Here is a 14,325-nt window from a genome sequence, read left to right as displayed (position 1 = left end):
CTGGAAGCAGAGGCCTCCGGACTTACACAGCTTCCCAGTAATCCTGAGTCTTGGGGCAAAGGCTGTAGGCTGGCCTCTGGTCCACTGGGTTTCAGGTTTCATTTCGGGGCTGGGCCCAGGGGATTGCTGATTTCAGACCGAGGGCAGGTGGAAGTGGAAATGGGAGGGGTGGTGAGGTCGGGACTCCGTATTTTTTAAAGTTTCCCCGCTGATTCAAGTGTTCAGCCAGTTAGCCATAAAAAGAAACGAAACTGAGTTATTTGTAGTGAGGTGGATGGACCTAGAGTCTGTCATACAGAGTGAAGTAAGTCAGAAAGAGAAAAACAAATACCGCATGCTAACACATATATATGGAATCTAAAAAAACAGTCATGAAGAACCTAGGGGCAGGATGGGAATAAAGACACAGACCTACTGGAGAATGGACTTGAGGATATGGGGAGGGGGAAGGTGTAAGCTGGCACAAAGTGAGAGAGTGGCATGGACATATATACACTACCAAACATAAGGTAGATAGCTAGTGGGAAGCAGCCGCATAGCACAGGGAGATCAGCTTGGTGCTTCGTGACCACCTGGAGGGGTGGGATAGGGAGGGTGGGAGGGAGGGAGACGCAAGAGGGAAGAGATATGAAAACGTATGTATATGTATAACTGATTCACTTTGTTATAAAGCAGAAAGTAACACACCATTGTAAAGCAATTATGCTCCAATGAAGATGTTTAAAAATAATAATAATCCATAAATAAAATTAAAAGACAACCAATAAAGTAGAGTTTTAAAAAAGAAAAAAAAAAAAGTGTTCAGCCAGGATCGAGAACCACAGGGTTAAGCTGACCTTGGCTGCCCGCCCTGTGAGAGGTGCTTTTATTCATTTTCTCACTTAAGTCTCACCACAAGCCTGCCAGGTAGGTGTTAGTGTCCTCATTTACAGAAGATGCAATCACAGCGGGTCGCAGAGTGGCCAGGGAGCTGGGAGTCCAACTCAGATCCCTCCAGCTCCAAAGCCCTCAATACTCTTGCTGTTCTCTGAACTGGCAGCTTTAAAGGAGGCTCTGAGTGCTCGCTTCGGCAGCACGTGTACTAAAATCGGAACGATACAGAGAAGACGAGCATGGCCAGGGGTGACACGCAAATTCGTGAAGTGTCCCATGTTTTATCGTGTCTCCACCCCGTCTCAAAATCCTCCCAGAAATGTGACTCTTTAATGTGTAGCTATCATAATAAATAAAATAAACGTATGGTGCAAAATTTTAGATGAAATGTATAAAAATATTAAAATTCATATCTATATAAAAAACAAATATGTACTAAAATTCCATTCTGAGAGGTTTAATCAAGTTCTCTCCTTTAACTTGAATATTATACTGGTTTGTTTCTTTTCTATAGAAATAAAAATGCCTATTAAAAAAAAACAAAGGAGGCTCTGAGGTGGAGACTGGAGGAAGGCAGTCTAGTGCGGTGGTTAGCACACTGCTCCTGGAGCTAGATGGCCTGGGCATGCATGCACGCACCACCTCAGGCGCGTCGCTGAACTTCCCTGGGTCACAGTACCCTTATGTGAAAAATGGAGACTGTGATCTCCATTATCGTCCTATGTGGTAATAATTATTATTATATTATATGTGTTACATGTTACTATTATTATTACTATTATTGAGTATTACTGTAGCTTACCTCATAGGGTTGTGATGAGGATTAAATGAGTTAACACATGTAAAATCTTTGGAACACATAAATGCTATATGGGTATCTGTCATTATCATCATCATTATCCCCATCTCTACTCTGGTTCTACTGCTCAAATCTTCCCAAGATGTTACAGACGATGTCCCCTAAGGAAAAGAAAGTCTTTTGTCGAACCTTCCCCCCCAACAATTCTTTATCATTTTTTCTAGTGAAAAGAGTGCAGGTGATCTTTGTGCTGAGAATTCATGTATGCGGGAGAAAATCAAACCCCTCACAGCTGAGTTTGGGGCTGAGACGGGGGTAATAAGGAGGAGGCGGAATCCTTTTTTTCCCCTTTCTCTAGACCTCTGTAATTCTGAGTGTGTTACTTATGAGAACGGTTGACCCCTGCCCCCTTGGTTCTGAAGCGTTTGCTGCCTCGTGACAGACAGCCGCTGGCCAGCTTTTGTTTCGGTGAGGCCAGTCTGGACCAGGTGGTGTTTGCCGGGGAGGGGAACTTCCAGATTAGTCCAGGCAGAATTGCTAAGTGAGGGGGCCCCTGAAGTGCAGCAAAGGGTGGATAGACAGTCAAGAGCCCCCTCATTTGTTTGACACGCTAAGCACTGCCATGTGTCTGCAGGCTCGAGGCTGGATCACCCCGGTGGGCAGCCAGGAAGCCAGACAGCTGGTCAGTCCCCGTTACAGGGATTGAAATGGATGTGCCTTTCCCCTTGATCAAAGACACTGCAATAACTTCACAAAATGAGTGTGCCTCTTTGAGTGTGCTTCAGTTGTACTGACAGGCTGCCAAAAGGCTAGGAGAAAAAAAATGCTTTTCTCCCTCCTCCAGCCTCCACTGTCTCTTAGCTGGACTTCTTTGTTTTTGTTTCTTTTTTAAGACCAAAACCCAGAGAGCAGATACATTGTTTTAATATTGTTTAGAATATTGACATGCATGCATCCTGGTGTTAATAACATATTTTAGTCCTGTGAATTATTACTCAGTAACATGTTCTTGAAGTTTACGGAGGGAGTGAGAGCACCCTAATGGGACTGGGTTTGTCTGGCATGGGACACAGCTTGGGACCACATGACTGGGTTGCCTTTAATGGGGTTCATGTGGGATGCAATGGTCTCTGTTCTCTAATTTGTTTCCCCTTGACAGCTTCCCTCGATACCCCCCAGCCCAACTCACACAGCAGAGTGGTAAACATTACATTAGGTTTTTAAAAACCTTGATATCTAGTCCACATCTCAGACCATTAAGTCAAATTCTGGGAGAGGCACCCAGACATGGTTATTATTTCAAGCTCCCAGGTGATGCCAGGGTTCGGTCCAAGTTGTGAATGACCTGCTGTTGCAAGGGCTTCATCACTCCTGTTCTTGGTTGTGTCACTGGAATGTGGAGTTAAGGCTTTTTGCTGACCTGTTGAGTAAGGTTGGGAGCTACTGCTTTTGTCCTTTGGTGTGGTCCTATCTGTTTTCCCTTCTGGGTATCAGGAATGTAACTCCTGACATCTGGTCTACCGAGTCCTCTGCCAAGCTGTTTTCTGCTGCCCAATATGCTGAACTGAAGTCAGAGCCGTAGTAGCGATTTCAGCAGTGAAGGGTATGGGATCACCACCACCAGGATGTTGGCTAGAGCTTGTCAAGCTTATGCAGCACTGAATAATAATGATGGCAACTCTTTATCGAGTGCTATTTGGTACCAGGCACTGAGTTTTACACCCATTAATCTTTACTAGGACCTTTTGAGGTAGTTATTAATACCCTTATTTATACTGGAAAACTGAGTTTCAGAGGGGTTGAATAACATGTTCAAGGTCACTAAGGATTTGTGCCTAATTTCAAGGCCTGTGCTCTTGACTTTTTTATGCTACAGAAGTGTCCTTGATGCATATGTAATTCATTTTCATTACCATTGTTATTCCAGAAGTCCCCTCTCTGATGCTGTTGACCAATAAATCAAGCAGACATTAAAAAAAAAACTCCTTTTGCTTATGGAAATTTTCAAACATACAAAAAAGTAGAAATAATAGTATAATGAACTCCATGTACCTACGTGTCACCCAGATTCAACAATGATTAACATGTGGCTGATTCTGTTTCATCTTTACCCTATTTTCATCTCCCACCCCACACTGGATTGCTTCAAAGCAGGTCCCAGACACAATATTTTTTCATCTCAGACATTTTGGAGCTCTGCTACGTTCTGGGTTGTGAGCTAGTTGGCTATGGTGGAGTCAAGAAATGTCACGGTCTGTGCCTTCAAGGAGCTTACATGCAGAAAAGATATGAGAACATGTTGAAGTAGCTAGTTAGTATACAAGACCCTAAATGTACAACGGGGTATATTTCAAATGCCCACTTACAGGTCAGTAATTTGGAATTCTGAGTGATTTTATTGCTGAGAAAATATATACAAATTAAAAATTTCTGAACATAAAAAATGCCTTAAACAAAGCAAAAAGGCAAATGACGTATTTTAGCCTTAATGACAAAAGGCTAATATTAGACAAAAAACTCTTACAAACCAGGAAGAAAAAGATCCTAGTAGAAAATTGGGCAAGAGATATCAATAAGCAGGTCACACAATAATAACAAATAGACAATAAGTGACTATGAATGATATTTTCCTTAGTAATTAAAGAAATACAAATAAAAATAACGATGTGTCATTTTGCTTACCAAATTGTTCACACTTGGAAAAGAGATAGTAATATTCAGGCCTGGGTGAAGGGAAAAGGCTACCTCCACACTGTACTTGAAAAGGTAAATTGGCACTGACATCTTATGAGATAATTTTGCAATATGGGTCAAAAGTCCTTAATTGTGCCCACATCTTGAGCCTGAAATTTCACTTCTAGGAATATATTCTAAAGAAATAATTAAAGATACGTGCAAATATTTAGCCACAAGGATTTCCATCTAAGTTCTGCTTATAGTTGCAAAAATTTGGAAGCAATCTAAGTATCCACAATAGAGAAGCACTTAAACAAGTTACGGCATAGCCATACTTTGCAGCTAGTAGAGTGACGTGTTGTGGATGCTTATTTTACATAGTGTGTGTATATATGTATATTAGAGACTTAATCAAATAATCAAAAGAGAAATATTTTCATTTTTTTCTAAATAGAAAAGCTATATACACTTTGTAAAAAAAATTCCGACAATACAGATGTACGTAGGTAGAAAGGTAAAGTCAGTGATTTCATCTCTTTGAAGTAGTAACAATTAAGTCTATAACCCACTAGTTTTTTTTTTTTCTTTGTGTACTTATCATTATTTAGGACAAAAATGATAAAATGTCATATATCGTTTTCTAATGCTTTCTTATACTAATTATATTGTGGACTTATTTCCAGGTTAATTACACATAACTCGACCTCATTTTTTTTAATGGCTGCATTATATTCCATTGTATGAATGTACCATGAATTCTGGAAATTTGGGGGTTAAATTTATGGAAGTTGAATAGGGGGTCAAAAGGACATGCACTTTTTAAGGCATTTGATACATACTCCCAAATTGCCTTCTAGTGTTGAGCAATAATGTGGTCGATTAGCGGTTGTTACCAAATACATTCCCAGTCCATTTTAATTTTTTTGTGTAGATGGATTGTAGTTCTAATAATACTGTACAATATAAAACACCATTCATAATGTCACTGCTACATGAAAAAATGTACTATGTTTCCCACTTTGAGCCCCATGTTCCAGAAACAGCCTTTCTTGATATAGCTCTGTTTGGCACCCACGCTTTCCCCATTTTTCCTCATTCTTTTTTTTTTTTTTAAAACATCTTTATTGGAGTATAATTGCTTTACAGTGGTATGTTAGTTTCTGCTTTATAACAAAGTGAATCATTTATACATATACATATGTTTCCATATCTCTTCCCTCTTGCGTCTCCCTCCCTCCCACCCTCCCTATCCCACTCCTCCAGGCGGTCACAAAGCACCGAGCTGATTTCCCTGTGCTATGCGGCTGCTTCCCACTAGCTATCTACCTTACGTTTGGTAGTGTATATATGTCCATGCCTCTCTCTTGCTTTGTCACAGCTTACCCTTCCCCCTCCCTGTATCCTCAAGTCCATTCTCTAGTAGGTCTGTGTCTTTATTCCTGTCTTACCCCTAGGTTCTTCATGACATTTATTTTTTTCTTTCCATATATATGTGTTAATATACGGTATTTGTCTTTCTCTTTCTGACTTACTTCACTCTGTATGACAGACTCTAGGTCTATCCACCTCATTACAAATAGCTCAATTTCGTTTCTTTTTATGGCTGAGTAATATTCCATTGTATATATGCGCCACATCTTCTTTATCCATTCATCCGATGATGGACACTTAGGTTGTTTCCATCTCTGGGCTATTGTAAATAGAGCTGCAATGAACATTTTGGTACATGACTCTTTTTGAATTATGGTTTTCTCAGGGTATATGCCCAGTAGTGGAATTGCTGGGTCATATGGTAGTTCTATTTGTAGTATTTTAAGGAAGCTCCATACTGTTCTCCATAGTGGCTGTACCAATTCACATTCCCACCAGCAGTGCAAGAGTGTTCCCTTTTCTCCACACCCTCTCCAGCCTTTATTGTTTCTAGATTTTTTGACGATGGCCATTCTGACTGGTGTGAGATGATGTCTCATTGTAGGTTTGATTTGCATTTCTCTAATGATTAATGATGTTGAGCATTCTTTCATGTGTTTGTTGGCAGTCTGTATATCTTCTTTGGAGAAATGTCTATTTAGGTCTTCTGCCCATTTTTGGGTTGGGTTGTTTTTTTGATATTGAGCTGCATGAGCTGCTTATAAATTTTGGAGATTAATCCTTTGTCAGTTGCTTCATTTGCAAATATTTTCTCCCATTCTGAGGGCTGTCTTTTGGTCTTGTTTATGGTTTCCTTTGCTGTGCAAAAGTTTTGAAGTTTCATTAGGTCCCATTTGTTTATTTTTGTTTTTATTTCCATTTCTGTAGGAGGTGGGTCCAAAAGGATCTTGCTGTGATTTATGTCATAGAGTGTTCTGCCTATGTTTTCCTCTAAGAGTTTGATAGTTTCTGGCCTTACATTTAGGTCATTAATCCATTTTGAGCTTATTTTTGTGTATGGTGTTAGGGAGTGATCTAATCTCATACTTTTACATGTAACTGTCCAGTGTTCCCAGCACCACTTACTGAAGAGGCTGTCCTTTCTCCACTGTACATTCCTGCCTCCTTTATCAAAGATAAGGTGACCATGTGTGCGTGGGTTTATCTCTGGGCTTTCTATCCTGTTCCGTTGATCTATATTTCTGTTTTTGTGCCAGTACCATACTGTCTTGATTACTGTAGCTTTGTAGTATAGTCTAAAGTCAGGGAGCATGATTCCTCCAGCTCCGTTTTTCATTCTCAAGATTGCTTTGGCTATTCGGGGTCTGATCATCTCAATAGATGCAGAGAAAGCTTTCAACAAAATTCAACACCCATTTATGATAAAAACCCTTCAGAAAGTAGGCATAGAGGGAACTTTCCTCAACATAATAAAAGCCATATATGACAGGCCCACAGCCAACATCGTTCTCAATGGTGAAAAACTGAAACCATTTCCACTAAGATCAGGAACAAGACAAGATTGCCCACTCTCACCAATCTTATTAAACATAGTTTTGGAATTTTTAGCCACAGCAATCAGAGAAGAAAAGGAAATAAAAGGAATCCAAATCGGAAATGAAGAAGTAAAGCTGTCACTGTTTGCAGATGACATGATACCATACATAGAGAATCCTAAAGATGCTACTAGAAAACTACTAGAGCTAATCAATGAATTTGGTAAAGTAGCAGGATACAAAATTAATGCACAGAAATCTCTGGCATTTCTATACCCTAATGATGAAAAATCTGAAAGTGAAATCAAGAAAACACTCCCATTTACTATTGCAACAAAAAGAATAAAATATCTAGGAATAAACCTACCTAAGGAGACAAAAGACCTGTATGCAGAAAATTATAAGACACTGATGAAAGAAATTAAAGATAATACAAATAGATGGAGAGATATACCATATTCTTGGATTGGAAGAATCAACGTTGTGAAAATGACTCTACTACCCAAAGCAATCTACAGATTCAATGCAATCCCTATCAAACTACCAATGGCATTTTTCACAGAACTAGAACAAAAAATTTCACAATTTGTATGGAAACACAGTTTTCCTCATTCTAATCACTCTTCCCCACACCAACACACATGTATATATGCTTTTTCATTTCCCGAGGTCTTTTTTTTTTTTTTTTTGCCATAGGGATCTGGGGAGCTGTATTTTCTTCTTGATGATGCTTTGTTCAGAAGTTGGAAGTGCAAAGAGAAAGTTCTGTGGTTTTTTGGCAAAGACAGTGGGTCCCCCTCGTCAGCATTTTTATAGCTCTTACTGTTGCATTTTCTAAAACCTGGGGAACTGCAGCTTGTTTCCTAAGTGCTGGTGCCTGAGCTGTGAAGCAGGTCTTGAGGTTCCTTTTTAGCACCTCCTCTCCCCACCCCCATAGTACAGAATTGCACGTCCTGAAATCACCCCCGCGGGCTGAGTTGTGTGACTAGCTTGCCTTGGAAACACCTGGGTTTACCATCTGGGTCTCCCTCTTCCAGGTTCTCAGCAAGTACTGAAGGTAGGGAAGTTTTTCATCGATAGTGAACCTTTGCTGACCTCAGCTGATGAAACGTTGGTAGGCTGGAGCGCTGAGCATCGTCTTAGGGGAAAGGATTTGTCCCATCTTTGATGAGTCCAAGGGCTACGTCTTTTTGTCATGTGGAACTATCTTACCTAGAGCAGTAGTGTGGATGTCTCTTCAGACAGTGCAGAGGGCTCTCTAGGTAAAGTACTAAGAGCCTGGCTGCATCCGTAGCTGGAATGTTCTGAGCTTCTCCAGCCATAACCAGTTCCTTTGGATGTCTCCAAACACAGCCAGTTCTGTATGTCTTAGTGGACTGTGCCAACTTTTTTTTTTCTTTTTTTCAAAGGAGTCACACTGTTAAATATTTAAGTCCATCCTTTATGTACAGATGGCATAATGGCCAAGAGGCCCACTGTTGGGTCAGCTGTTGCTTTTCTTTGTCCTTTTCTGTTAAAGGACAATTTGAACATCTACTGTGCCCAGGGTATCTTACTACTTGTTTTACATGTGTTTTTCATTGAATTGCTTTTGTTCCAAACAACCAGATGTTGCGTATGATAATTTACATGAAAATGCCCATAACACAGCACATACTTGCTGTTCAGCAAGTGTTAGTTTTCTTCCTCTTTGGTCTCATTTTGCTCAACCGTAAAATGGGAGAGCTAGTTGGACTCTTCCAGAGGTCGGCAAACGGTGGCCTGTGGGCTGGCCACCTGGTTTTGTTATTTAAAATAGCAACTCTATTAAGATAGAATTCACGTGCCATAAAATGTATCCCTTTAAATGTATGATTCAGTGGTTTTTAGTGTATTTACAGAGTTGTGTAACCATCACCACTGTCTAATGACAGAATATTTTCATCACCCAAGAACAAATCCTTGTACCCACTGGGGGTCATATGAAAGTAAATGTTTAATTTTGTAAATGAGGGCAGGGACAGGGCCTGATGCCTCCACGTGCAGGAAGGACTTGTCTCGTAAGTGACTCATCTGATCTCTCACACATGGTGAGAGCCACCACTGTCAACTTTTCAGTGAGAGAACTGGCACCCCCTGGGTCACCCACAGGTGCAGAGGAGGGCAAGATGAGGGTGGATGGAGCTCCAACACTGTATCCATTGTGTTCTGTGGTGACTTGCCTACCCCAACCACTGCTCCAATGGCCTATGGCCACTGAGCATCTTCTCTCAGATTGGCTGGCATCATTTGCTTTGGAGCAAGTTGCAGGGTCTGGGTGCTCCCAGCTGAGCACCGGACCTCTGCATAGCCTCTGGTGAGTCTGTCCCTACAGTCTATTGTGGAAATGAAAGGAGCAAGCTCTGGGTGGTATCTGCAGCTGCTCTTCTGCAGAGGGTTGTACTTGGGAGGGAGGGAGGGAAGGATGGAGGCCTGCTTCTCTGGCCTTCCTGCTGCTTATGGAAAAGGGGAGACTCAGTGAAGGATGTTTCAATCACCCTCTCTGCTGTTCTTTTCTTTTTCAGGTAATAACACCACCACCTGTATAGCACTTACTATGTGCAAAGGTGTTTTATAAGTGGCTGACACACATTAACTTATTCAATCCTCACTATGACCTATGAGTAGACACTATTATATTCTTATTTTATAGCTAAGGGATCTGAGCCACAGAGAAGTTGAGTAGCTTGCCCGGGGTCATGCAGCTTGCAAGTGGCAGAGTCAGGATTCAAACCCAAGCAGCCTGGCACCAGGGTTCTTGGTCCTAACCACTACTCTGTACTGCCTCTTAAAGGAGATTGCCATAAAGGAGATTGCCAACTTTCATAATGATATTGCCAAACTGGAGCATATCCAGGAGGATAACTAAGGTGAGAAGGTTAGGAAATTATGTCACATGAGGAATATTCAAAGGAGACAGAGGTTGGTTTCAAGATAAGAAGAACCAAAGGGTGAATGGGAAAGAGGTGACCACAGGGCTGCATGAGAGTTGTTTCAAACTTTGTCATTGGATGACAATAGCTTTCTCTTGAACAGTCCCACAGAGCCAACCCAGGATCACTGAGTAAAATATTTGATGACTCAGATTCTGACTCAAACTACGAAACTATTTTCAAGAGGAGGAAACCATAGATGGACTATTTTACTCAAACAGAACTTAACTTTCCATCCCAGGAAGAGGACAGGCAGGACTGAATGGGCATCCAGCAGGGCTGCTGTGGGGCAACGGGGTTAAACTGATGACCTCTGGGAACAACCTCCACACTTTTTAGAGTTTATGTTATGAGACTAATGTTCAATCCGGTGGTTAGGCACATAGTAGGCCCACAGCAAACACTTATTCGGGAACCTTTTCAGGCAGAGCCATGAAAACACACACATTCAGGGCTATTGCCACTCCGCTATGGATGCATATGACACGCTAGGAGGTGACCCTGCAGGTCAGTCAACTAAACTCTTCTCAAAAATGAACAGGATCAGAATTTTTTTTTTCCCTGTCAAAGTAGGGAAAAGTAAAAGGAACATGGAAGGGAGGTATGAAGGCAGAAAATTTTAACTAAAAGTGAAGTCAGATATGGGAAACAAGAAAGAGCCCCCACTCCTGTAGGCCACTTTTGTCCCACCACTGGCCAGATTGTCACAGTTCTGATGTGAACAAAGCTCCTACACAAGAGGGACTTTTTAATTGGATATATTTTTAAACATCTTTATTGGAGTATAATTGCTTTACAATGGCGTGTTAGTTTCTGCTGTATAACAAAGTGAATCAGCTATACATATACACGTATCCCCATGTCTCCTCCCTCTTGCGTCTCCCTCCCACCCACCCTATCCCACCCCTCTAGGTGGACACAAAGCACCGAGCTGATCTCCCTGTGCTATGCGGCTGCTTCCCACTAGCTATCTATTTTACGTTTGGTAGTGTATATATGCCACTCTCTCACTTTGTCACAGCTTACCCTTCCCCCACCCTGTATCCTCAAGTCCATTGTCTAGTAGGTCTGTGTCTTTATTCCTGTCTTACCCCTAGGTTCTTCATGACATTTTTTTTCTTAGATTCCATATATATGTATTAGCATATGGTATTTGTTTTTCTCCTTCTGACTTACTTCACGCTGTATGACAGACTCTAGGTCTATCCACCTCACTACAAATAACTCAATTTCATTTCTTTTTATGGCCGAGTAACATTCCATTGTATATATGTGCCACATGTTCTTTATCCATTCATCTGTTGATGGACACTTAGGTTGCTTCCATGTCCTGGCTATTGTAAATAGAGCTGCAATGAACATTTTGGTACATGACTCTTTTTGAATTATGGTTTTCTCAGTGTATATGCCCAGTAGTGGGAATGCTGGGTCGTATGGTATTTCTATTTGTAGTTTTTTAAGGAACCTCCATACTGTTCTCCATAGTGGCTGTATCAATTTACATTCCCACCAGCAGTGCAAGAGTGTTCCGTTTTCTGCACACCCTCTCCAGCATTTATTATTTGTAGATTTTTTTGACGATGGCCATTCTGACTGGTGTGAAATGATATCTCACTGTAGGTTTGTTTGCATTTCTCTAATGATTAATGATGTTGAGCATTCTTTCATGTGTTTGTTGGCAATCTGTATATCTTCTTTGGAGAAATGTCTATGTAGGTCTTCTACCCATTTTTGGATTGGGTTGTTTGTTTTTTTGATATTGAGCTGCCTGAGCTGCTTGTAAATTTTGGAGATTTATCCTTTGTCAGTTGCTTCGTTTGCAAATATTTTCTCCCATTCTGAGGGTTGTCCTTTCGTCTTGTTTATGGTTTCCTTTGCTGTGCAAAAGCTTTTAAGTTTCATTAGGTCCCATTTGTTTATTTTTGTTTCCATTTCTGTAGGAGGTGGGTCAAAAAGGATCTTGCTGTGATTTATGTCATAGAGTGTTCTTCCTATGTTTTCCTCTAAGAGTTTTATGGTGTCTGACCTTACATTTAGGTCTTTAATCCATTTTGAGTTTATTTTTGTGTATGGTGTTAGGGAGTGTTCTAACTTCATTCTTTTACATGTAGTTGTCCAACTTTCCCAGCACCACTTATTGAAGAGGCTGTCTTTTCTCCATTGTATATTCTTGCCCCCTTTATCAAAGGTAAGGTGACCATATGTGCGTGGGTTTATATCTGGGCTTCCTTTCCTCTTCCATTGATATATATTTATGTTTTTGTGCCAGTACCATACTGTCTTGATTACTGTAGCTTTGTAATATAATCTGAAGTCAGGGAGCATGATTCCTCCAGCTCCGTTTTTCTTTCTCAAGATTGCTTTGGCTATTCAGGGTCTTTTGTGTTTCCATACAAATTGTGAAATTTTTTGTTCCAGTTCTGTGAAAAATGCCATTGGTAGTTTGATAGGGATTGCATTGAATCTATAGTTTGCTTTGGGTAGTATAGTCGTTTTCACAATGTTCATTCTTTCAACCCAAGAACATGGTATATCTCTCCATCTGTTTGTATCATCTTTAATTTCTTTCACCAGTGTCTTGTAATTTTCTGCATACAGGTCTTTTGTCTTCTTAGGTAGGGTTATTCCTAGGTATTTTATTCCCTTTGTTGCAGTGGTAAATGGGAGTGTTTCCTTAATTCCACTTTCATATTTTTTATCATTAGTGTATAGGAATGCAAGAGATTTCTGTGCATTAATTTTGTATCCTGCTACTACTTTACCAGATTCATTCATTAGCTCTAGTAGTTTTCTGGTGGCATCTTTAGGATTCTTTATGTATAGTATAATGTCATCTGCAAACAGTGACAGTTTACCTCTTCTGGTTTGGATTCATTTTATTTCTTTTTCATCTGTAATTGCTTTGGCTAAAACTTCCAAAACTGTGTTGAATAATAGTGGTGAGAGTGGGCGACCTTGTCTTGTTCCTGATCTTAGTGGAAATGGTTTCAGTTTTTCACCATTGAGAATGATGTTGGCTGTGGGTTTGTCATATATGGCCTTTATTATGTTGAAGTAAGTTCCCTTTATGCCCACTTCTGGAGGGATTTTATCATAAATCGGTGTTGAATTTTGTCAAAAACATTTTCTGCATCTATTGAGATGATCATATGGTTTTTATCGTTCAATTTGTTAATATGGTGTATCACACTGATTGATTTGCATATATTGCAGAATCCCTGCATTCCTGGGATAGACCCCACTTGATCATGGTGTATGATCCTTTTAATGTGCTGTTGGGTTCTGTTTGCTAGTATTTTCTTGAGGATTTTGCATTGATGTTCATCAGTGATAATGGCCTGTAGTTCTCTTTTTTTCTGACATCTTTGTCTGCTTTTGGTATCAGGGTGATGGTGCCCTCATAGAATGAATTTGGGAGTGTTAACCCCTCTGCTATATTTTGGAAGAGTTTGACAAGGATAGGTGTTAGCTCTTCTCTAAATGTTTGATAGAATTCACCTGTGAAGCCATCTGGTCCTGGGCTTTTGTTTGTTGGAAGATTTTTAATCATAGTTTCAATTTCAGTGCTTGTGATTGGTCTGTTTATATCTTCTATTTCTTCCTGGTTCAGTCTCAGAAGGTTGTGCTTTTTTAAGAATTTGTCCATCTCCTCCAGGTTGTCCATTTTATTGGCATATAGTTGCTTATAGTATAATCTCTTATGATCCTTTGTATTTCTGCAGTGTCAGTTGTTACTTCTCCTTTTTCATTTCTAATTCTATTGATTTGAGTCTTCTCCCTTTTTTTCTTGATGAGTCTGGCTAATGGTCTATCAATTTTCTTTGTCTTCTCAAAGAACCAACTTTTAGTTTTATTGATCTTTGCTATCATTTCCTGCATTTCTTTTCCATTTATTTCTGTTTTTTTTTTTGTGGTACACGGGCCTCTCACTGCCACGGCCCCTCCCATTGTCAAGCACAGGCTCCGGACGCGCAGGCTTAGCAGCCATGGCCCACTGGCCCAGCCGCTCCGCGGCACGTGGAATCCCCCCGGACCGGGGCACGAACCCACTTCCCCCACATCAGCAGGCGGACTCTCAACCACTGCGCCACCAGGGAAGCCCTCCATTTATTTCTGATCT

At 40.6% G+C, this 14,325-nt stretch overlaps 1 protein-coding gene across 4 annotated transcripts in view; it reads left to right on the top strand.

Moving 5' to 3' along the window:
- Window positions 1-14,325, top strand: part of SMOC1 (SPARC related modular calcium binding 1) — a 156,499-nt gene that overhangs the window by 68,333 nt on the left and 73,841 nt on the right. The gene's annotated exons all lie outside the window — the stretch shown is intronic.

This window comes from Stenella coeruleoalba, assembly GCF_951394435.1.
Source record: "Stenella coeruleoalba genome assembly, chromosome: 2".
NCBI classification, from domain to species: Eukaryota; Metazoa; Chordata; class Mammalia; order Artiodactyla; family Delphinidae; genus Stenella; species Stenella coeruleoalba.
Note: the sequence above shows the minus strand (reverse complement) of the source record. Positions and strands in the feature narration are given on the sequence as shown.